At 34.2% G+C, this 23,593-nt stretch overlaps 1 protein-coding gene and 2 non-coding genes across 9 annotated transcripts in view; 1 reads left to right on the top strand and 2 right to left on the bottom strand.

Annotated features, from left to right (window-relative positions):
- LOC141461085 (uncharacterized) overlaps positions 1-23,593 on the bottom strand; it is a 159,139-nt gene that overhangs the window by 49,947 nt on the left and 85,599 nt on the right. For 5 of the 7 annotated variants that reach the window (XM_074141767.1, XM_074141766.1, XM_074141772.1 and 2 more), the window contains one exon: positions 10,320-10,386. The exons of the other annotated variants lie outside the window; for them this stretch is intronic. The gene's annotated coding sequence lies outside the window, so the exon portion shown is untranslated. The remainder of the gene's footprint in view (positions 1-10,319; positions 10,387-23,593) is intronic. 7 annotated transcript variants of the gene reach the window in all.
- On the top strand, positions 4,561-4,642 carry TRNAS-UGA (transfer RNA serine (anticodon UGA)). The gene has a single exon. It is a non-coding gene; the product is annotated as a tRNA-Ser (tRNA).
- TRNAS-UGA (transfer RNA serine (anticodon UGA)) lies at positions 6,210-6,291 on the bottom strand. Its single transcript has one exon. It is a non-coding gene; the product is annotated as a tRNA-Ser (tRNA).

Below are 23,593 nucleotides of genomic sequence, written 5' to 3'. Positions count from 1 at the left end.
CTGCATCGTTAAGTGGATGAGCATTCGACTGGAATCTCTTCAAACAAACGGAAACCATGTCTTATTCAAGGAGTTGTGTCAATAATCGACTGGTGAATGAGATAAGAAAATATTTATCAACTTCAACAGTTTCACCATGGCAACCGTTTCTAATTACTTTCCTCACTCAGGACGAGAGAGTTTTTCTTTTCATAGGGTTACAATAAATTTTAATTTCATCATTGTTGGTAACTAACTGTACATATGTATCCCAATTAATAATTTATAAAGTCACCTGCTAATGCAGCGGTTAATTTTTACTTCCTCTTACCCCACGTAAAAGAAAATATTGCATTCGAACTGATAATCGATTTAAAGTAGTCAGATGAAAAATTTACGTTTCACCATTTTATTGGATCGATTGTACAATGAAATTTTCAAAACTGAACGTTTAAAATGAAAAACACAGTTCGTTAGCTCCGCTAAGACAGCTATTTTCAGTATCATTGATTTTATAATATTCTATATTAAATAGATTTAATTTATTGCTGAATTTAATTTAAATTGTCACTTTCAGTTATTGTAGAAGATGCTGAGAACGTTTTTAATAAAAAGAGAAAAATAAAATAATATATTTTCGTATAAATTAATATTCACTTTGAGAAACCCATCATGAAAAGAGACGATTGGGGACGACGACTTTTGGATAACCACTCTCTTTCATCGACTAACAAAAGACAAACACTCCAGCATAAGAAAACCAATCAGAACGCACGGAATCGATCCAAGAAGTTCAGCCAAAAATTAGAACATTTAACGTACCATCTTCATTCATAACGACCTTAACATCACTTTTGTTCCCAATTCCGTTACTTCAAGCTGTATGTCACTCCAAGCCATCAAAGCCGCTTCTAATCTTCAAAATTATCCCTGGAATTCCGCCCAGGATCGCTTAAAACGCAAAGGTTTCATGACTTGCTTGATGCAGCATATAAGTAGCGTTGTTCAAGGAAGTGTGTGGACAATGGCTTGCTTCTATCCACAGTGTTGTTACAAGTCAGGTTCAGTTTCTCTTGTCTCTTACAGTAGGCCTTAAAGATCATGCCTTGAACAATCAAACAATTTTCAAAATTGAATTTTTACTCAAAGTCCTCCAAGTTCGAATTCTGTTAGGAGAAAGTGAACTTGGTAACTTAACGATCTAAATTCTTCAAGTGGAGTAGGTTCCTTGCCTTCAGCGAGGTAAATATTTCCGTTCCTGAGAGATTATCTAGTCTGGCGAATTAAAGTCTCAAAGCATGGGGAAACTGAATCGCCATGTCTCCTAGTTTTTTCCCTCCCAGCATGTGGAGAAATTAACCCTCTAATTTCTCCTAGTTCGACTCCCAGATGGACTTTTATCAAAAGCTCCGGAGTCACTTTTAAGTATGGGTGACGTCTGTTTTCTTTTTCTAATGCTGTTCAATAAAAAAGACAAAAAAAAAAATACCTACAAAGCTTAAACAGGTATTGGAGAACCAAGGTGTGACGTAGAGGCCAAAAATAAAATTTAATTTTGAACTTCTGACTTGATCACAAGACTTTCTGTAACGGCATTAAGAGAATGCACATCATGCCTCTTAAGAGGAGGAGGAGGAGGAGGAGTACACACCACATTCTGGAAGCTAGAAACTGAGGGGTGAATAAACCGAAAGTGTCAGAAGTGTAACTGGCACTTTTGGAGTTTTGCGGTTGTCGCCGTCACCAAGTTAGTACAATTAGAACGTCACATGTATTAGTCTGGAACTTTCAGCACCATTATGCCTGTTGACACTGTGGATATAACTTGAGGTGCTTATATTTATCATGAGGCTTAATTGTGCAGTGAGCATATGTACAAAATTAATTACAAATTAAACATAGACTTATCATGTGTAATATGTTTTAAGTGTAACTCCGTACTTAATGGCGTATTATATGTTACAGCTTTATAAGCACCAGAATATCTTACTTCATAATTTTGCTTTTTTTACTCTTTCTATTGGTTCTCCAAAGAGGAAGTACCGCGATCGAAAGGGGGAAGTTCGCCATATTTTTGAAATTTCCGCGAATACTTTTTCCAAATACTTGTTTTAAAAATAGTATACAAATTGTACTCATGTTGGACACAATATATAGAACGCTTCTGAGAGAAGATGGGCAGGTAGGTCTTCTCCAAAGCACCATTTCAGTACAATGTATGGTTTGTCACTTATAAAGTAGGGTTAAATGAGTTGGTGATGTAACAAGTTTTGAAAGGAAATGCACGACCGGAAGAACCATTATTTTGGCTGCATTTAGAGACAATCTGGAGCAAAAAAATGTTATTTTAAATTTTTCTTGAACTTAGTATGTAATAAGTACCTATGAGTGTTAATAACAGCGTTTATTGGGTTATAATGGAAACACACTTCTAGACAAACAGACAAACTACCGGAACAATTTATAAAAATCTCTTTATCGATCTTAGCAGACTTCAAAAACAGGTATTTCCGGTGCAAATTAAATAATTTGATCGTGATCCCCATAGTTCCAATTGCTGGTAGTAATAGAAAGTGTTAAAGTTTATAAAAGCATTACTAAGTAATGTTAAAAGCCACGTAAAATAGAAAGCTCAAGTTATTACAACATAAGAAAAGCTCTCATCTCACCTAAAAACTTCCAACATAAGATCTCTTAATAAAAACTTTAGCTGACATTTATAACATGACTTAGCTCTCTTAAATCCAACTTGTCTCCCTATCGTCAGACATGATAACTTCACAAATGTTACCCAAGGGTGGTTCTGTTTGCAGCAACAGTAGAAGAAAGTGGAAGGGGTGCTTAGAGGAGGGGGAAGAGGCAAAAAAACCCATTTATAAGAAGTCTTTCTTAGGACAGCTAGTATATAGTATATATATATATATATATATATATATATGTTATGTTATGTAAAGGCTGTCATTGCTACAGATCAAATTGGGAACTTGAAATACTATTTATTTGCCCAATCCATTAAGAGAGAGCAGTTACAGGCAGCTTCAGCGAGGTGAAAAGTTTTCGACAGTGCACACAGATGGCAATAATGGAATTGCAATTTTCACTTTGTCGGTGCGTGTATTTCAATATGGCATGTCAATAGCAAACTTGATTACGTTTTGTATAAAAAATGGATATAGTAGAATTTCTTGCTTATAAAACTGTTTATTTTCGAATAGTTTATCCGTAAACGAACGGCCTGAATATACGGCCTTTTAAGACGATTCAGCGACAGGAAGTAGGGAAAGTTTTTCCCAAAAATGGCCAAAATAAAATCCATTAATGGCGGGCGCAAAGGCGTGGTCTGTCTGGCTACTTCCTCTATTTTAATCCAATCGAATGGAACATTTTGAGTTTTTTTTTTATTTTTATATAAACAACAAAGTGAAAAACATGTTTTTATTATTCAGGCTTTGTGCCAAGAACCTTCTCTAGACCCTTAGCAAGGTAGGGTTCTCGACCTTTTTACTTTTAAATAGAACAACTTTTCTATTGAGATCTCTCAAACTGATTCTATTTTTCAGCAAACTCGGAGTTTATCTACATATTCAATTTTCAATTAAAGAAAGTTCAATAAAAGCTAAAAGGTCACATTTGCCCTTCAAAAAATCCCTTCAAAATAATCAATTTTCCAAAAAAAAAACTTCTGGCGGGAACTTGACTTCTTCCTCTTCCCGCTATTTACGTAATTAATTTTGTGACGGGGGGGGGGAATGGAATTAAAAATCCTTCTAAAATCAAAATTTCCTGATGAAAAATTGTCGAATCAATGTGAAAATTTCATCTTTATCCCTTGATTTTGAACAAATTAATACTTTTTAAATAAAAACTAGCCTGCAGATTAAAATAACACAAAAAATAGAGAAGATTTTTTTTCCCTTTTTTAATTACAGAATTGTTAATTTTATGTGCACAATGGAAATTATAAATTAGAAGCATAAAATGGCCACATATATATTGTTTGTGCTCAATAGAACAGCATGAGCATGACGTCCCCCCCAATATTTGCATGTTAAATTTTCAGCATTTTAGCAAACAAACCAGTTTCTATTGGGTCCAATAGTTTCTATTGGGTATAATTAACCACAAAAGAGTCAATTTTATTCACAAAATTAAGCAGAGAGAAATTAACGAACGATATATTTTTTTTTCTAAATAATTGAAAATATTGTTATTCTAAATCATTTTCAATTAAGAAAATTATAGCAAATAAATTGATATAATGAATAAATAAAATTGATTAAATGAAATAAATGTCATACTAATTTCAATTATCAATAAGTTTCGAAAAATATGAAAAAAAAAAGATTTCTTTCTCTTTCAGCAGGTTGCAAAATCCAGTTTTGTAGAAACTATTATATATTAGTTTTTGTAAAATTTTGTTCCAATGCACCTATTGGACACAAATGATTCGTTAAAATAATTTTTTCTTGTTCAGCCATTCTCAAAACTTGAAAATTTAACACGTTACTTTTCAATTTACAATGCTTTTCTTAATAGTCCGAATGGTCAGTAAACTGAAATAGTAAAAACAACATAACGCGAGCTGCGGTGTCCGAGCGGTTAAGGAGTTGGACTTGAAATCCAATGGGTTTTACCCGCACAGGTTCGAATCCTGTCCGCAGCGAATAATTTTTTTTTTTACTGTTAAAAAAAGAAGCTATTTTTGTATTTAAAAAAAAAAATATTTGTTTAAAAACTTTCACGTCTTTCTGTAATAGAAAAGTAAACTTTAAATAAATTTAATCGGCAGAGATTAGAGTTATCTACAGATAGCAAGGCTATTGGGTTCACTTAGTATCTTCTCTACGTTTTCCTCTTGCATTTGTTCGGCATATAAACTTAACTAAACTGACACAGGTACAAGACCAAAATGATCCAGCTAGCTCTTAAGATAAATGTAATGTACAGATGGGAAGATTACAGGATGATTTACAACTCAGCTTAGCAGGTGTGTTGTGCTGAGTTGATACGGTTGATGAGGTTGATGAAGGGATGTGAATGTGTTTTAATGTAGCGAACAACCTTTTTCACTGGCTGCAATTGGGTTACAATTGTGCATTTGGACAACCGCTAACATATAATAAAACATAAGTTCAAAGATAATTGAATTAGAAATTTAGTAAAACAGTGTTTCAAACTTTAATTACTTCCTTTTAGATTTTGGTGCAGCAATTTTCCATTGGATTAGTGTAAAATTCGTTCTAATCAAGAATTAAAGAGACCATACAGGGAACATAAACTCTTTTATAAAGAAAGGGGAGATTGCAATGGCTTGGCCATTTGGTGCGAATGTTGCTAGACTGATAGCGCAGAAAGAGATGTATGTGTGAACGGGAGATGCCAGTCTTAGAGGTTAATCACGTCTAAGCTGGTTGGGCGAATGATCTCCGTCGCACAGATAATTAAGGATGTGGCTGCCAATGGTAGACTCTGATAGATGAGTCTTCCAATAGATCTGTAACACAATGTGCAGAAGAAGAACAATTGTGTTAAAAGTTAGTTGTAACATTAATTTAATTTAGTTTAGATTTGGTTTAAATTTCAAATTTGGTTAACTAATTGAATGAATTGTTGATTTATATTTGTTTTAAAGAAAAAGTAGTCTCCCCATTACATTAATTGTAAATGTTAAAAGCGAAGTTCATGGACTACTAGATTTAGCAGAGTCTGTAGTTTATAGTTTATAGTTGGTCAGATTCAAGATCCTACTCAAGATAATAATATTGTTAACGTTATGTTACAGTTAATTAATTTTACAGTTATTGTTGTTACCATTTTAGAGCAAAGAGATAAAATGAATGTAGTTATCTCTAAAATAATAATAAATCGAAAATGGGTGTCTAGCATTAATTCTTCATTAATCGATATTATTTGAGTTGATTAATGTACTATTGTTGAGGACGTATTTAAGATTGTGGAAACACATTTTATGAAATCGTATTTCCACTGGAAATACTTATTTTATTTTGATTTCCAAAAAATATGTGAATGAAATGTGAAAAATAAAACAATTTTTGCAAAAATAAAAACGATGGACAATAAAAAACGCGGAATAAAGCTATGAAGAAGACACACACCATCCTTATTGTTACGGAGAAGGTTATCTAAAAAACTCGGAAGATTCAGTTTCGTCTATTTTACGAGCTTCTTCCTGAAAAGTATCCAAAAATAATGATTAAAAAAAAAGTAATCGCTGCGGACAGGATTCGAACCTGTGCGGGTAAAACCCATTGGATTTCAAGTCCAACTCCTTAACCGCTCGGACACCGCAGCGAGATAACTGTAGTAAATAGTTGGACAAAATAGTGTTTTATTAGCATAGTTCTTATAATACATGCCACGTAAGTTAGAATAATGCTCACAAAATAGAAACTATTAACCTAATTGTAATTATTTGTTTACATTCATTTCTAAATATTTAAAATTCAAAATAATTTGATAAATAATTTTTTTCTAAACAGAAACCAGTGTACTTTTGAGAAAATTCTTTTAATTATTAGACGGTTCCAGAGAAAATGGATTTCAAGATGGGGTTTTATTTTGAAAAATGTATTGGACAAAGATGTATTTACATATAATGGAGAGGCACGATATGGGAAATGTGTGTAGGGTGTTGAAAACGGGTTTATAGGGGTTGAACAGTAGAGCGATGAAATGTTCCTATTCGTGTCCAGCAAACAGGTTACATCCTGCACAATATTATACCCATTCAGTAGAGTATATGGGTTTGTATAATATGATGGGTTTATTTTGGGGTCCAATTCTATTCACGTCACATATCCTCTCCTCTCTTTGAAATCAAGAACGCAACAAACTTCCTTGGATGCTGGCCTAGTGGGACAAACGTCATCCGGGAATATCCAAGTTTTTCTTTTGTTGGAAAGTATACCGTTGATTGTAGTATAGAATTTTCCTTTTATTGAATTATTATATTTTCTTGTAATTCTAAAAATAGTGTATCTTGGCAAGAAAATTTTACCAATAGTTCCATTCCCAATTCAAATCCTATTTGAAAGAGTTACTTTCTCCTAAGTCCCCTGAATGAGAACCTCTCCCCCCCAAAAAAAAAACTTAGACCCCCCAAAGTATGTGTATGCGAACAGGATAGCTCAAAAACAGGAAGTGGCGAAAACGCTCAAAGTGGGTCTTTCGTTTTGGATCTTACAACATGATTTTTTCCAGCTTTCCACGGTTTTTTTGAACATATTTCCCACAGCATTCTTTAAACTTATCATGGTTTTATCAGAATTTTTTTTTTTTTCTCGGAAAATTGCAACCATGGGCAACGTCTAAAGCGCTATTTTTAGATCAATGTACGTCTTCATTAGTCTAATAATGTCAAAGGACCTGGAATCCTAAATTCCAAGAAAATTGGTTAACTTCAAGGATTATGTTTCTTTTTTCTTTTTTTATCTTCTGGAACAAATTAATTTGAGGAAACAGCTTCCCACATCCTGTTTAATTGTGTTGGAAGTACATGGTTACTGTATGAGATCTAGTCGCAAAAAAGACTAATATAGGTAAGATATTGGGCTTTCCCAACGAGAGATTAAGGCAGATGATACAATAAGCTTCTATGGCTGATGGTGACGAAGCAGAACAGTCCTCGAACCTGTTGTAGAACACCGTCCGTACAATGTGTGTTCATGGTTTAAAGAAACTCTTTAGAAACTAGAAATCAATTATTTTTTTCTTATGCTCTCTCATTTCACATTAATTTCAAATAGAATGTTAAGAATAAAGTGAGGTTATATGAATAAAACAAAAGAAAAAAACGCTAGCACTGTCCATTAGCGGAAGCAATTACTTTTCGTTTCCGCTTTAGCAATTTATTAAGAAAGCTGCTGTTTTATATAATAGAACAACTAAAAGCAAAAATAAGTAGCAGAAAGCAAAATAAAGAAGAATGGCTCTGCTAAAGATACTTTCCTATTATTCTCCAGCTAAAAGCCGTCTGTCTCCTCTTAAGGGCAGACTAGTACAGGACGGCGCAATTCTACCATTAAAGTGTATGGTCACTTCTGCTGGTAAATGTAATACAATATGGCTCCCATAGTTTATTTTCATAAATCTCCTTTAGCAAAAGTTCAAGTTTAAAGGTGTTGATTAAACGACTAATCAGTATGCACCCAACAATTCATTCATACTTTAGCAGCCAATTAGAAACGTTCGAAAAAGCCGATGTGTTCTATATTTCTTCCTTCTACTTCTCTTACTACTCTAACAGTCGCCCTTGATCAGTGTTTCCAAGAATAACCTCACAGAAGATATTAAACATTTGAAAAAAGTGATTAAAGGCACTTCTGAGAGAGGGTGCAGATAGACTTCCCTCTAATGTGCTATTTCCGTACAATGTACGGTCCGCTATTGCTTACTTACTGTTAATGATGGGGCAAAACAATTCTTGGGTATACACTACATACCAGTAGGAATATACAATACAGGGTGTCCCAAGCTATATGGATAACGACTTTTTCTCGGAAACTAAGATAGCTAGAAAAAAATTAAAAAATACGTGTTCCCTTAGTTTTTTGTTAGGAATCCAAATTTACTTTGCAAATTTTGTTCGGTGCTTCCAGAAGCGAGATACAGGCACCAACTTCATTTTTTCAAATGGGAAGGTGCGGTTTTTATTTCAGAAATGGATTCCTCTATTTTTTTAAAGAATAATTTACTTAAACGGTTTTTTTTTCTGTGAGCGATATTTTACAAGTTATGAATGAAAACATGATTCTTATAAGAAATGTCAAAATGATAATATTATAACGGTTTTTTGATCGAATAAGAAGAAAGTACTATTTTATTATAAATTTTACTCCACATTAATATTACAGATCTTGCTCGAACTGGCCTCCACCATTAGAGATGCATAGACATGCTCTTTCCTGCCAATTGTCCCTTACTGCCAAAGAAGTAGATTCGAATTTAACCGAGTTACAGCTATCTATTATTCTCTGCTTTAGTTCATCTACAGATGCAATCCTGGCTTGATTCTGATGCACCTAGATTTAGAAATGCTTTTAGATAAGCAGAAATAAGGAAAGAAAGAAAAAAGTTATGAATGATCACCTTGTTTTTCAGGTATCCCTAAAGGAAATAGTCCATAGGTGTCAAATCCGGTGAGAGAGGTGGCCATTGAATCGCCCCCCATGTCGATATAACACGCCCATCAAATTGCCTATCGAGATATCTCTTTACATGCCTGATGGTGTTATATCCATCACGGGGGCTATTCAGTGGCCACCTCGTTCACCGGATTTGACACCTACGGACTATTTCCTTTGGGGATACCTGAAAAACAAGGTGATTATTCATAACTTTTTTCTTTCTTTTCTTATTTCTGCTTATCTAAAAGCATTTCTAAATCTAGATGTATCAGAATCAAGCCGGGATGGCATCTGCAACTAAAGCAGAGAATAATAGATACCTGTAAGTCGGTTAAAGCCGAATCTATTTCTTTGGCAGTAAGGGACAATTGGCAGGAAAGAGCATGTCTATGCATCTCTAATGGTGGAGGCCAGTTCGAGCAAGATCTGTAATATTAATGAGGAGTAAAATTTATAATAAAATAGTACTTTTCTTCTTATTCAATCAAAAAAACCGTTATAATATTATCATTTTGAAATTTCTTATAAGAATCATGTTTTCATTCATAACTTCTAAAATATCGCTCACAGAAAAAAAACCGTTCAAGTAAATTTTTCTTTAAAAAAAATAGAGGAATCTATTTCTGAAATAAAAACCCCACCTCCCCATTTGAAAAAATGAAGTTGGTGTCTGTATCTCGCTTCTGGAAGCACCGAAAAAAAAAATACAAAGTAAATTTGGATTCCTATCAAAAAACTAAGGGAACTCGTATTTTTTAGTTTTTTTCTAGCTATCTTAGTTTCCGAGAAAAAGTCGTTATCCATATAGCTTGGGACACCCTGTATATATTTTTTTTTGTAATTAAAACTTTTTGAAATGGCAGATAGTACTGTTGAAATAAAGATAATAGTTCTAATCAATTAGGCCGCAAGGACAACGAAAATTCACTTCTTAATGAGTTCATTAGGCATTATAGAAATTGCTGGTTAAAGTTGAATAATATTTTATTTTCTTTAAAACAGAATATTTGGTAACTTCCTCTTACGGTACGTTACAACAGGAAATATGGGATCGTGTGTGTGTGTGATTAGCATAACTCCAAAACGGAAAGCATGCAGTACGAACAAACTATAAGCCTTGAACAATTTTTACTGCAAATTAATTGAGAGATAATATAATTTTAACAATTTTGCAGAGTAAATTTGACCGCTTACCTTTTCACTTCAATGAGAATGACCAATGGAAAATTCAGCCTCTCAATTGAGAGTTTACATCTCTTTTCTGAAAAATAATAAAATAAACAACGTTAATATAGAATTTTGAATCTGGTACAAACAATTAATGTAATTGAATGATTAAGGACGTATCACAATGCCTCCGTCATGGGGTCCAGAATCTAAGAGCCATTAAAGCATACAGAATCTTCTTAATAAATAGCCCAGAGGAGATCTACAATCAGAGCAAATTTTAAATTGCCGATAACAAACTGAGCTTATCCTTCAGGATGGAGGCCAGTGAAATCTACGGATGCTAGACACATGATTAGCATGATTTCAGAGATAGGCCCTTAGCAATTTTGGGATCAATAAAGGAGAGAGAGAGAGAGAGAGAGAGAGAGAGCGAGAGATTGTCGCCTAATTTGGTCTCTTCCATCTCGTCGTTACCCGAAATAACAACATGTCGTGACATCCAGTCTAAAAGAACATCGTCTAGAGATTTAAATAAGATAAAGTCCATGGACAAAATAAACACTTGAATTATTTAATCCAGAAAAAAAATGTGACACTTTCTTCAAGTTTCTGTTTACACAAGGAAGTCATAAATATCTGGAGGATATTAGACACAACTTTAAGGATAGTTTTTGCTTTCGCATTTGAGTGTATTAACTGTCTAAAACTTTCATTAATTTTCGCTTTGTAAACTGTCAAACGCCATCAAGTTTGCATTGACGAATGTAAACACGTCTCATTTAATACCAAGTTATTCATAATGCAAAGTTATTCATAAGCTGAATTCAAAGTTTAATAAGATAGCTTTACTAAACTACACTTTAAATAGCTTTTCTCACAAACTAATTTTATATTTTCCAGATCTAAGAGAAAGTAAATTTGTAGTTATTTCCTTTTTGGAAGAGGAATCATTCGACTATGGAAGTTTAAGGTTTACAATATCTATTGTAAAAAAAAAGGTGTTTCTAATGTCAACGAGACCAATTTGTGTAAAACTACCTCATCGAACCCAGGGGACCTCGAAAAGAACATGACCTTTGAAATCTTAAAATAGAAAAGTCTACAGGAAAACCACACATTGTATTAAAGTAAGAGTACAAAAAGTCGCGTACTCACCAGATTACCAAATACCATTAAATTTCCCGTCCATCTATTGTATATTTAAACAGCAAGGAACTGGGACAGCAAACATTTTTCATGAACTAGAAGATTGTCTTTATCTTTTTTTTGTTCCAGAGACTGGAAAACTGGAGAAGATTCCAGATAGAGAACTTGGAAGAGATAAAGTGAGGGCACATTTATTTGTTTATTCCTGGAGCGCAGCAGAACAGCAACCCAACTTAGAATCTAAGGACGTGTAGATCTTCTTTGCTTACTTTAATGCTGGCAAGGCCTTCTATCTCTTCCAGGTCTCCATTTCTTGACTGGGAACTTTGCTATTCTCTCTCTCTCTCTCTCCACTTCGTTCTGCTTCTTTTATTTTCGGTTGCATATATTATAGCACACAATCGTGAACTGTACATAGTTGGTGGCCTGGAATTATTTGGCATACAGTACTCTTGTGCGACATCTTGTTTGACTTTTACTTATTTACTTCTATTTTTTCTTATCTTTTCTTTTATACTTCCACATATGCTTTTCTTGTTTATTTTTATGGAGAGATGGGGAAGCGAAATTTATTACAATTATGAATCTTTTCTTTACCTTCTCTTACAAAAAGTAAGTAAGTAAAAAATCTCGTCTTTTTATACGCTTTCAGTAGCTTTTCTTTTTCTTTAATATGAACGTATTTTTTTTTTGCTTCCACAAAAAAAAAATCATGAAACTGAATCAACATATTGTTGTTTTAGAATGGAGAAACACCTTGATAAAAGTGGCCAAAATATGTCATTGTACACCTTCAATATTTTCTTCATTTCCTGGATAACTTTAAGGAATTCCCAGGATCAAAGACCCCTTCAGGAGTCCCTAAAATTTTTCTATATGGTGCCATCCCTTTATTGGTGCCAGTGAGCTTGGTCTTTACCAGCAAATGCTGCAGTATTTCAGGACAATGTAAGGTTATTTTATAGTGTTATGATCAACCTTTTTGTAATGAAATATTAAAGCTCTGAAGGGAAACTGGATAATTAGTAGGATGAAAACTGCCGTCGGAAAGGAGGGAGGGAGATCGCGTGAAAGTAAATTGTTATGTTCTGTTAGAATGAAAACTTGCAAGACGAAGCGTACAAGAGAGAGGTGTGCTTTTATACACTTGTGAAGAAGCTTCAAGCTACCTTCCTGTACCCAGCTTCCAGTGTTCCAGGTTAAGCACCACACACCCACACTAACATACAAATAGTGTCTTCTTGTTTGCAAACATCTTGTTAAGAGTTCTCCTTTAGTACCCTTATTATAAACCCTTTTCTTTCTTTTTGCTCCCAATTTATTTTCTCCAATAAATTGTTAAGAAACACCATTGAAATACTAGATTTTTTTTTTATTCTGCTTTAAGAAAAACTGCAGACGAAAGATTTTTAATTTTCAATATTAAGTTTTTATTTTTAAAGGGTTAAAAAGTAATATTTGCTATGGTCTGGAATTCTTTCCGTTCATGTAAATCTAGGCATACATTATTATGACGAGCCAACAACTTAAAAAATATTTAGGATTGCTTGTTATCCGTGACAGTAAATGACCGTAAGCCAGGCCTTCGTCAGGGTCAGAATGAAATTTGAAGAGGCTCATGGGATTGAAGGAATCATTTCTTGCTAGATCATAGAGGTAGATCCAGAGGTTCCAGTAAGAGGGCTCCCACATCATAGGGACGGATTTTTATTAAGACTATAATCTGAAGGTGAATATCCTTAGTAAATAATTCCGCAATACACCAATTACTGCTGTGAAGGTACTGCATGAATATCTCTGCAATATCCCAAATATCCACTCGTTTAGTCTCCCTCCAGAATTGAATCCATGTGCGGGCATTTTGCCAATATATTGTTGACAGTAAAATACCTTTCTTTTTGGAACGACAAATAAAACTGAACAGATTTCAATATCAAAGCGAAATAAATATCTCTTAAACATTTTTTTACAACTAATTTATTTTTTCCAAAATCTGAATTTCAAAAAAGTAGTTTAAATTCATGGATACATTAAGTACTAAAATTAAAACTATTTATTATTTAGAAATGATTAAAATGAAACTGCGCATGTGTAACCTCTACTCAGCAAAATCCTTTTAAGAAACGGATGTGGGAAACAGCATAACCGGTAATAAATAAACAGTACAGATAAAGCAAACTGAGTTTACTGTGAGCCATTAAATATTTATAAACCCATGAACGTCCGTCTCCAAGATTTTGGTCCAAGCGAGGTTTACACTCACTTCCTGTGATAGAGGAAATACGCCAAGCGTTATACTTTTCTATTCCATCGATGTGAGTTTGAATGTAAACCAAATTGAATATTGATCGATAATGATTTTATCATCAAATTCAAACTACAAAATTTCCTTCATTAGGATCTGCATTTGTGAATTAAGGAGCTTAAAAATTTGGCAAAAAAAATTACATGATTTTTAAGAATGAGCTAAATTATAACGTTGGATTTAACCAAAAGTATCCAATATACCAAAACCCACAAGATGAAACATTTTAATTACTTTTTTATGAGATCTGCTCTTAAAAAAATGTTGCGGGCAGGCCCCCTTCCAATAATCAGTCACGCCAATGACCACATTAGAGAAGAGAATAAATTGCCACACTCTAAAGCACTAAGTCCCTTTTTAAGTACTGTTGGTCAGTAACAAAAACTAGACGCTCATTAGAGGAAAACTGCTTGGCAATTCAATGGACTTAAATTTATGTACTAAGTTGGCTGTAATTTACCTCCAGTAAGGGCATTTTGTAAAAGTAAAAAAAACACGTCTTACTTCGATAAGTAAGATGTGTAAATTATGAAAGCGAGATGTAATATAAATATGATAAAAAAAGAGAGCGAGAATGTGGAAATAAATATATGGAAAGTAGATACTTTCGCAACCGGATGTCTGACTGGGCGTGGAGGTGTAGGTTGGAGGTTCATACTTTGATCTTTTTAAGTGCTTTATAAAGGAAGTGCTACAGTTAGACTCGGCCGACTAACTTGAAGTAAGTTATTCAAGTATCTTGAAGTCGGCGGTAATGTATTTATGAATTTATACTTACTACCGGATATAGTAACGAATACATTACTTCTTCCCACTCGTAGTAACCGGAAGTATTGCGAGAGAATTTGAGATAAATGACTTTTTACAATAAACATGTATTTTTTTTTAAATTCCCAGGATATTTTTTAAAAATTTGCTGTGAACATTCACTCGACTTACTCTTAACGCAATTAATATTGTTTTCTTTAAAAAAAAAACATTTGGGCTAAAAAAAAATTTCTTTCGTTGGAGTCAAAAGGTGAATCTTAAAAAAAAACAAGATCAAGTAAAGAAGCTTGCCCTCTAGCTCAGTCTAATCCCATGTTCATCAACGTATGCCGAAGGGTGGTTGTCTGCGTCGAAAACGGAGCCCCCAAAGAACTAGGCACCCGACAGAGTAAGTAACCTTTTTTTTTTACTAATGCTAGCTTAAAAGAGTAGTGTCCCTTCCTCAGAGAGCCTGTGGAGAAAGCCGCCATCTCTTGGGAAGGGAGGAATGTTTTGTTCCCAAGCGAGTGGTTATCCTAATCTGCAGACTCTCCGATTCCTGAGAGAACCTTTTGAGAATTGGAGGCTTTATACCCTTCCTAGAAAGCTCCCAACTTCTTCTTTTGGAAAGTTGGTGCTTGGAGGAGATTTCTTATTCCTTATTACCGACTCCCAGGCTCTATCAGGGGCTTCCCTGGTAGAGCCTGGGAATTACAATGTGTTGGAATATGTATGCTCTACTAAAATCCTCTTGGTCGGATATTTATGGGAGTGGTGGGTTAAGTTGGCCCCAGGGAGAGGTAATTCCTAACTTCCGGCACCCATTTCTCTTCATGAAACTTCTCCAGAGAACTTGGATTAGTTCTTTAATTACCTGGAGTGCTGAAGGGTGAGTGATTCCACCTGTCACTAATGGGGAACATTACAGAACTATTTGGTCCAGTGCAGAATACCCTATTAGAATAAATAAATAATTAAAAATATGAAAGAGCTCCCCAAGGAATTTGTATTCCTTAAAGCAACGCTCTTCATACGCACCTTCAGTTTAGATTGCAGTGGCTATTAAAATTATCACCTCGGAAAAATTGGGAAAGTAGGCCATAAAAGTTGATTGGCTGTTGGGGTGCCGTTATACAGCAGGAGGCTGTAGAGGTTTATTTTTAATAACGGATACAAAAGAGATGAGAGGACGGTTTATGAGCCGTTGGCTAAACAGTTATGAGTTAGGAAACCAGCCACCACTAAGTTGGAAATGGAGTTTTCAAGTGGCTCAATAGCCACCCTTCCAACTCGCTAATGGACCATTTGGTTCATCCACTTCTCAAACTCTTGACCAAACTCTTTTTTTCTGTCACTTCCGGCACACTAGAAACATATAAATATTTATTTTCAAGAACCGCTTTTAAGAAAAAGTAAATAAATCATAAAGATTTTTTTTTTTTCTTCTGATTCCAGGCCAGAAGGACTATTTTTGGGGTTTTCACTGAGAAAGCATAAGTGGTTCTTAAATACAGTCAAAATAAAAATTAATATTAATTGAAAAGATTTTTCTTTTTCAAGTTTTCTTTCGAAAATGGCTCCTTGATTTCCTTTAATTTGCTATGCTGATTTATTGTAAGCAGGGAACTTGTATTTGCAACTTTTCCGCTGAAAAAAAAACCATTTTAGTTCACTTCTGAAGGAGAAGATGCTAATGCAAACTAAGTAAGGTTTTAAAAGTACGTATAAGACGAGCATGCGCCGTAAAGTTAGCTTATTACCAGCTGTTACCATGAAATTTTCCTAAGTCAGCTGTTCTTTAACAATAAATAGAAACTTCCTCATAGACTACACTTTTCTCACTCATCTTCTGACTTTAACTTGATTTCATATTATGTTACACATTTTCCTGGAATAAATTATTTATTAAAGGGATCTATGCGCGGCTGTATCGTGGAAATCTGATTATTCTGGAGCTTAGTGCTTTAATTATCTGGGTTACTAATTAATATACGACTAAATTTACTAATTTTAATCATCTTCATTATTATTGTAATTATTATTCATTAATATTATCTGCGCTTCGCGGCCTGCGAGTAAAAACCAGTTCTTTACTGCGCAATGACTGCCTCTTTAAGCTCTACCTCAACATCAGTATCCGTAGTTCCTCTCTAAAGGAACAAGATCTCAAGATCTAGGCAGACACTTCCACGCTCCAAAGAGATAATATTACTTGGTATACGCGAATCAAATTATTCGCGACCGGCACTGACACCTGTTTTTCTCTTTACCTTGCAGCTGGATGTTGATGATTTATGGTCAGTAAAAGATCACAGAAGCTGCAGTCTATTCCAGATCTAAGTTCAGAGTCAATTCGCGATGGTTATTTATACTGGTCGCCATGGTAACATATTTTTCTATATCATTTTCTTAATAATTATAAAAGGTAGTGTGGCGATTATTAAATTTTTTTGAAAACTGTCTTAACCGGAAATTAGGCCTTTCCAGTGCTTCCGTAGTAGGAAAAAAAAATGGTTGAAAAAACAAATTGTTCTCTTTCCTTCTTTTTTCATTAAGACCTACTTTTTACTGCAACTACAAAATTAGGTATGTTTTGCAGAATATTTCGATAAAAGAAATAGATAAAGAAAACTCTTAAATCGATTTCAATAACAGTTTAGCCTATAACATCCTTTGGCATCCTAAAAAGTAACTTTTATCATTAATGAATCGACGGAAAAGATGATTAACATCTTTTCAAGGAAACCTTCAGAACTGTAGTAAAAGTGTTTAGAACTAAGTTAGTAAGACGATAAAAACAACTCTAGAAGATCGGAGAGAATTCTTAGTTGTTAGGATTTTGGCAAGAAGCTTCTTTTACAACAGTACACTAGATTGGAGCTAGGCCATAATTTCTCTGCACGCCTCATAAACTTCCTGTTCAACAAAGATATAGGAACATACAGAATAGTTTTTATGTCTTCCTGTCCGAAATATAATTCTAGTTGAAAAAAAAGAGGAACTCTCTTGAGAACAGTGGTATTTTTTTTCTTGTAAACGACTATGGTTTGACCATGTAATAATAATAGGTAGTTGTACGCCATTTTAATACTTTTTGGCAACAAAGAAAACTCAAAAAAGGTACTTTAGAAATGACATTTGATACTAATAAATATTAGAACAGTATAATAATTTTTTCCCATGTAAAGAAAGCGTGGAAACCATCTTTAAAGTAAAATTTACTGCCACGGTGGCGCCTAAATCAAATATCTAATTTGAATAAATAAAACAATAGATTTTGCTAATTTCCGCTTTTTAAATAATGTGATCACCCACAATTTATAGCCCAGACTGACAAACACAATCAATTGTGCCACTTTTTTCCTTTTTTTTTATACTCTAAAACGTGTATTTCCGTAGAAAATTTTGAAATAGAAAAATTAATCGTGCAATAAAAAGAAAAAGCCAATGAGAACAGATTTATATACAAATCAATGAGAACTGATTAAATTACAAATCTGGAAAAACACCTGTCATTTACAGCATTGAATTCACATTGCAAATAATAGCCTCAAACACGAATAAAAGTAGGAATAGCTACTAATAAAATTTTACCACTATTTACGAGTACACCATTCTGGTGTACTACGGAGTTAAATTGTGCCAGACTTTTATTCAGATAGAATAAATTGTTTTGATTTATTCATTTATAATTTTTGAGAATAATTTGTTTTTGAGTTTGGGGGGGGCGACAGGGAGATATTTAGTTATTTTGTTGTAACAAGTGGTAATCGTGGAAATACGAGGGTCGTTTGAAAAGTCCGTGCAGAAATAAAAACTACTTAATTTTTTGGGGTAAACCTTTTTTATTTTTCAACATAGTCTCCTTTTAGGCTTATACACTTCGTCCAACGCTGCTCTAGTTTGTTGATCCCTTCCGAATAATAGGATTTGTCCAAGTCTGAAAAATAGCCATTCGTTTCTGCAATCACCGTTTGAATAAAATCTTTTTCTCGCCAGCCATTTCTTCATATTGGGGAACAAATAGTAGTCCGAGGGAGCCAAGTGTGGAGAATAGGGGGGATGTGAAACGAGTTGGAACCCTATTTCCATTAATTTTGCGACCACAACTGCTGAGGTGTGAGCTGGTGCGTTGTCGTGATGGAAAAGGACTTTTTTGTGGGCCAATCGTGGGCGTTTTTCTTGCAGCTCGGTTTTCAAACGGTCCAATAACGATGAATAATATGCACCTGTAATAGTTTTACCCTTTTCCAGATAGTCGATGAGGATTATTCCTTGCGAATCCCAAAAGACAGTCGCCATAATCTTTCCGGCCGAAGGAACGGTCTTCGCCTTTTTTGGCGCAGATTCCCCCTTGGTAACCCATTGTTTAGATTGTTCTTTGGTCTCAGGAGTGTAGTGATGTATCCATGTTTCATCCACAGTGACGAAACGACGCTTAAAGTCCTGCGGATTCTTCTGGAACAGCTGCAAACCGTCCTTGCAACACTTCACACGATTTCGTTTTTGGTCAAGCGTGAGCAATCGCGGCACCCATCTTGCGGATAGCTTTGTCATGTCCAAATGTTGATGCAAAATATTATGTACCCGTTCATTCGAGATGCCCACAGCACTAGCAATCTCACGCACCTTCACTCTTCTGACATCCATCACCATATCATGGATGTTATCAATGATTTCTGGAGTAGTAACCTCAACAGGGCGTCCAGAACGTTCAGCGTCACTTGTGCCCATATGGCCACTCTGAAAATTTTGAAACCACTTATAAACTGTTCTAATCGAAGGTGCAGAGTCACCATAATGTTTATCAAGCTTCTCTTTAGTCTCCTGAGGCGTTTTGCCTTTCATAAAGTAGTGTTTAATCAACACACGAAATTCTTTTTCGTCCATTTTTTGAAAATCACTCGACTTCCTCGATTCAAACGAATGCCAAACACAAAGAAATAGACCGATCTGGCTGAAACTTGGTGTGTGTTCTTCCAAGAGATGCTACTAACTAAACATAACCTCGATACGCGCCAGTGGTGCTATCTCTCTGACTTTGCACGGACTTTTCAAACGATCCTCGTATATCGAGTTAATTTAAAAAAAAAAATAAGGTGGTGATACACAATCGATTTACTCAAACAACGAATTTTAAAACCTATTAAATTATTACTAAAATTATCTGGAATTAATAAAAGTGCACAATTACACCGATACGGCACTTTAGGGGAGAAACCATTTCCGGATTCGTCCTTAAACAGCGTTAAAACAATTTTGTGCAACCAAAAATCATTCAAATTTAAATTCGTACGTAATCTAAATAGGAAGTTCAGAGATCATCGTAGCATTTTCAGAGAAAAAAGGATCTCAGAAAAGTGTAAATACTCATTTAGTGAAATGGTACTTCCGGTTGTTTTATTTAAGCAACAAATACCTCGTTCCTGACGTCCGGTTTACTGAATTGGGTTTACTTTAAGAGGAAGCTTGCTCCAAACTTCCTCTCTAGAATTGCTACTGATCGAATATGTTTTAGATTAACATTAGCACAATAAGTATACAAAGCTTAAAGATAAATCGGTGAATTTATTGTGCAGAATAACTAAAAAAAAAAAAAAATTCTATTTAGTAAAGTGATACTTTAAGTGATTGCGCTTAAAGCAAAAGAAATAACAAGGAAAACTGCAATATTACTAAAAGATATTCCCATGCTTAAACTTAGTAGTTATCAGGAAAAAGAAAAGCTCGGAATTTATTTCTATTATACTTCAGTAATATCCGGTCTGTTATGTGAAATATTCCCTGTTTCTGGGTTACAGTTTAAATAATAAAGTTTAGTGAAAAATAAATTTCTATATTTTAGTTTCGTATTTCCTTTTAATATTTATGAAATTATACTGGGCAGACATAAAATTGCACAACTATAGAAAGAGAGCGCAGTAAGAAGAAGAAGGAGATAGATAGAAAAAGAGATTAGGGGAGATGAAACCAAGTGGAGATAATGTTATTCAAACCAGCTGTTCTAAAAAGGATTCCATTTTCTTTTTTTTCTTTTACTTCCGTAGAATAATTCCTAATCGGTTTCCATTGTAACAGTAATACTCGTATCTACCATGGAAGTTTGCAGGAAATCATAGTGATGGTTAATGCGTTTTCAAGTTTATTTGATGGCCAATAAAAGCGTTTACTTTAAAGCTTTACTTATAGAATGAGATTAAGATTTAAGTTTTGTCGATTTATTCAACGATAAACTAGTATTTGGCTACTTTAGAAAAAAAAATTTCAAACGTTTTACGTCAAAAACGAATGACGTCTTGAATTCTAAGTTATCCTTTTCTTTTTTTTCTAGATCGCGTCGAGCGGATCCAGTAATTAAGGTAGCGGAACAAGAGGACAAGAGATATGGTGAAACGTGCACATCCTCGATTTTGTTTTGTTAGAGTGTTCGAAAACTTCTCAATAATTCCCCACCTCCCACCCTAGGAGCCGTTCAAAGTTTGTAAAATTTTACGATTTTATCGCACGTTTCAAGGGCACCCAAACTGAGACGCCCTAACTAGAAATAACGTTCATAGTCTTATTGCCAATTTTCCCAAGCTATCGTTTGCTTGATACAATATTTGTAATGATGAAAACAGGATGTTAGCCTGGCTCTGTGATTTCTAAATTTTTGTAAGGTTGTTTTTGAGCTCAATAGCTCATAGCTCAAAAACAATGGGCAGCTTATTTGTAGAGACTCACAAGTAAGATCCTTCAAATAGATGGTTCTCTTTCTCTCTTTAATATTAGACATTCAAGAGGAGAGGAGCTTCCACTCCAGAATTCCAGAAGACAGATTTTCAGACTCTGACCACATTTAACATCCACTTTTCCAGCTTTAGCTTAAATTTTCCAGCAATTATTCGACATTTATTTTCGTGTTCATAATTTCTTTGCGAATATGCAGATGTAATGAATGTTACCATAGCTAAATATCAGATGAAATAGACAAAAACGAACTGGACATACGATTTCAATAATTACAATAAGACAGCCGGGGATAAAAAGTACTTGATTACTAAAATGAAATTTTTTTTTTAATAATTTTCATTTTTCCACGATGAAAATATTAATTCGTATAAAAACAATTTCGATTGTTATTAAAATTTCAATTTATCATCGTCAAATTTAATTTGTATTTTCAAACAGAGATAAAAAGAAAAAAGAGTAGAGGAAAACAAGTTTTTCCACCATTAGTGAAAATGGGTCCCCACTGGCTTTGAATATTGAATAAAGTACTTTCTGGAAATTCTTCTAGAAAGATCTTGTTAAATTTTCTTTTTGCATTAAGAAAATACAGCATTATGTTTTATATTTTCTTAGCTTATCTTTTCAAATATTTTAGAATAAATGTGTATATATAAAGGTTTGTTTTTGTTTTTGTTTTTTTTTTACACGTTGCAGTATGTTTTCTCTCTCGCTCACATCTAAAAAGGAAGTAGTACTGCGTTACCAACTTTTCAAAAATATTCATTTTTAGGGAAGATCTGGGAGAACGCGGAAGTTCTCCTCTATTGTAAGTAGGTATAATTTGAACTGAATTTTATTGTCGTGGATCTAAATTGACTAACGTTCGGTTAACAGTTAAAGGAAGAAAAATCCCTTGAATATCTTGTAAGATGAAGTGAAACTCTAAAAGCGACTAAAAAAGAGATATTTTAGAATATAGAATATGAAAGCGAAAAAGTAGGATAGACTAAGTTGCCATGACAAGACATGTGTGTACGGCGGGATTAGTATAACTCACTGTTTTATTTATTCGGTTACTGCTACAATGAAATCCTATCTCCTGATTTTCATAAAATATCAGTTTCTTAGAATAACGTGAAAATAGAAGATAGATCAGTGTATTACGGGCCCAGAGGGGTTTCGGACAGCTCAGCGCTTAGCATTTTTCTATGGGCGAATAACAATAATAAATCAAAAAGGATAAATTTATCTGATAGAAATAGAAATAGAAAAGAAATTTATTATTCTGGGACAATTGTCCCCTAAGAATAAATACAGGAACAAATAGAGCCCTTAACAGTTTGGCCTGTGATCATACAGAAATTAAATAAATAAATAAGTATTTACAAAAGTGAAAATATAATAAGTGAAAATGAAAGTAAAAATAAAATAATAAAACATCAGAAATTAAGGAAATAAATAAAAACAATTAGAATTTCGGAGGAAGCTGAATAGAAAGTAGATAACTGAATAGACGGGATTTAAAGATGGATAGGGTAGGAGCATGGCGGACAGATGAAGGCAAGGAGTTCCAGAGAGAGGTAGCACGTATTAGGAAGGACTTGTCAAAGGATGAGGTACGGTGAGAGGGAATATAGAGATCAGATGAGTGATGTGGAAAATTTGCTAAGAAGCTCCAGAAAAAACAATTTTTCCTGAAAAAATAATCGTATTTTGGTAGGAGAAGTTTTCCGAAAATTTTTGGAGCAATTTTAAAGAAAATCTTAAAAAATTGAAAAATCGCTGCTATAAAGTCGCTTTTCCGGTTGTCGGATAGGGGCCAAAACTTTACAAGACACCGGTAGAACCACAACGGAATAAGAAGTTTTTGTTTTCTGAATAACTCCTGTTAAAACATGCACAAACAACAAGAGAGAGAGAGAGTGAGAGATCGAAACGTGCAACAACATCAGATAATAATTAGTTGAAAACGGTAAATGGATCTGTGATTCAGGTATTACTTCCTGATGGCGATGCCGGACGTGACAGTTAATCCAGCGCGGAACTACAGGAAGGAACATGTCCAAGGACAATTTGACCAACACGCCTCCGTTTTGTGAAAGTTGTGTGCACGACATCTGCATACTAAATATTCTATGTAGTATTCAGGCTATCCTTCAATACTGTTTACACGTGTTATGCATTCAGAAGATCAAAACTTTTCTTTAAAAATTACAATACTATATTACTGGGATCGATTTTATTATCGATTACAGCTTTATAACAATTATGCCAGTGAATAAAATTGAAAAATAATTCGATAGGCTTATTCTATTGGAATATTCATAAACTACTACAGAGGCTGTTACTGTTACTGATCAAGTTCCCCTCTCCCCCCTCAAAAAAATCT

The sequence above is a fragment of the Rhodnius prolixus genome, unplaced genomic scaffold (assembly GCF_049639745.1).
Source record: "Rhodnius prolixus isolate KJV_2025 unplaced genomic scaffold, Rpr scaffold_6, whole genome shotgun sequence".
In the NCBI taxonomy this organism is placed as follows: Eukaryota; Metazoa; Arthropoda; class Insecta; order Hemiptera; family Reduviidae; genus Rhodnius; species Rhodnius prolixus.
Note: the sequence above shows the minus strand (reverse complement) of the source record. Positions and strands in the feature narration are given on the sequence as shown.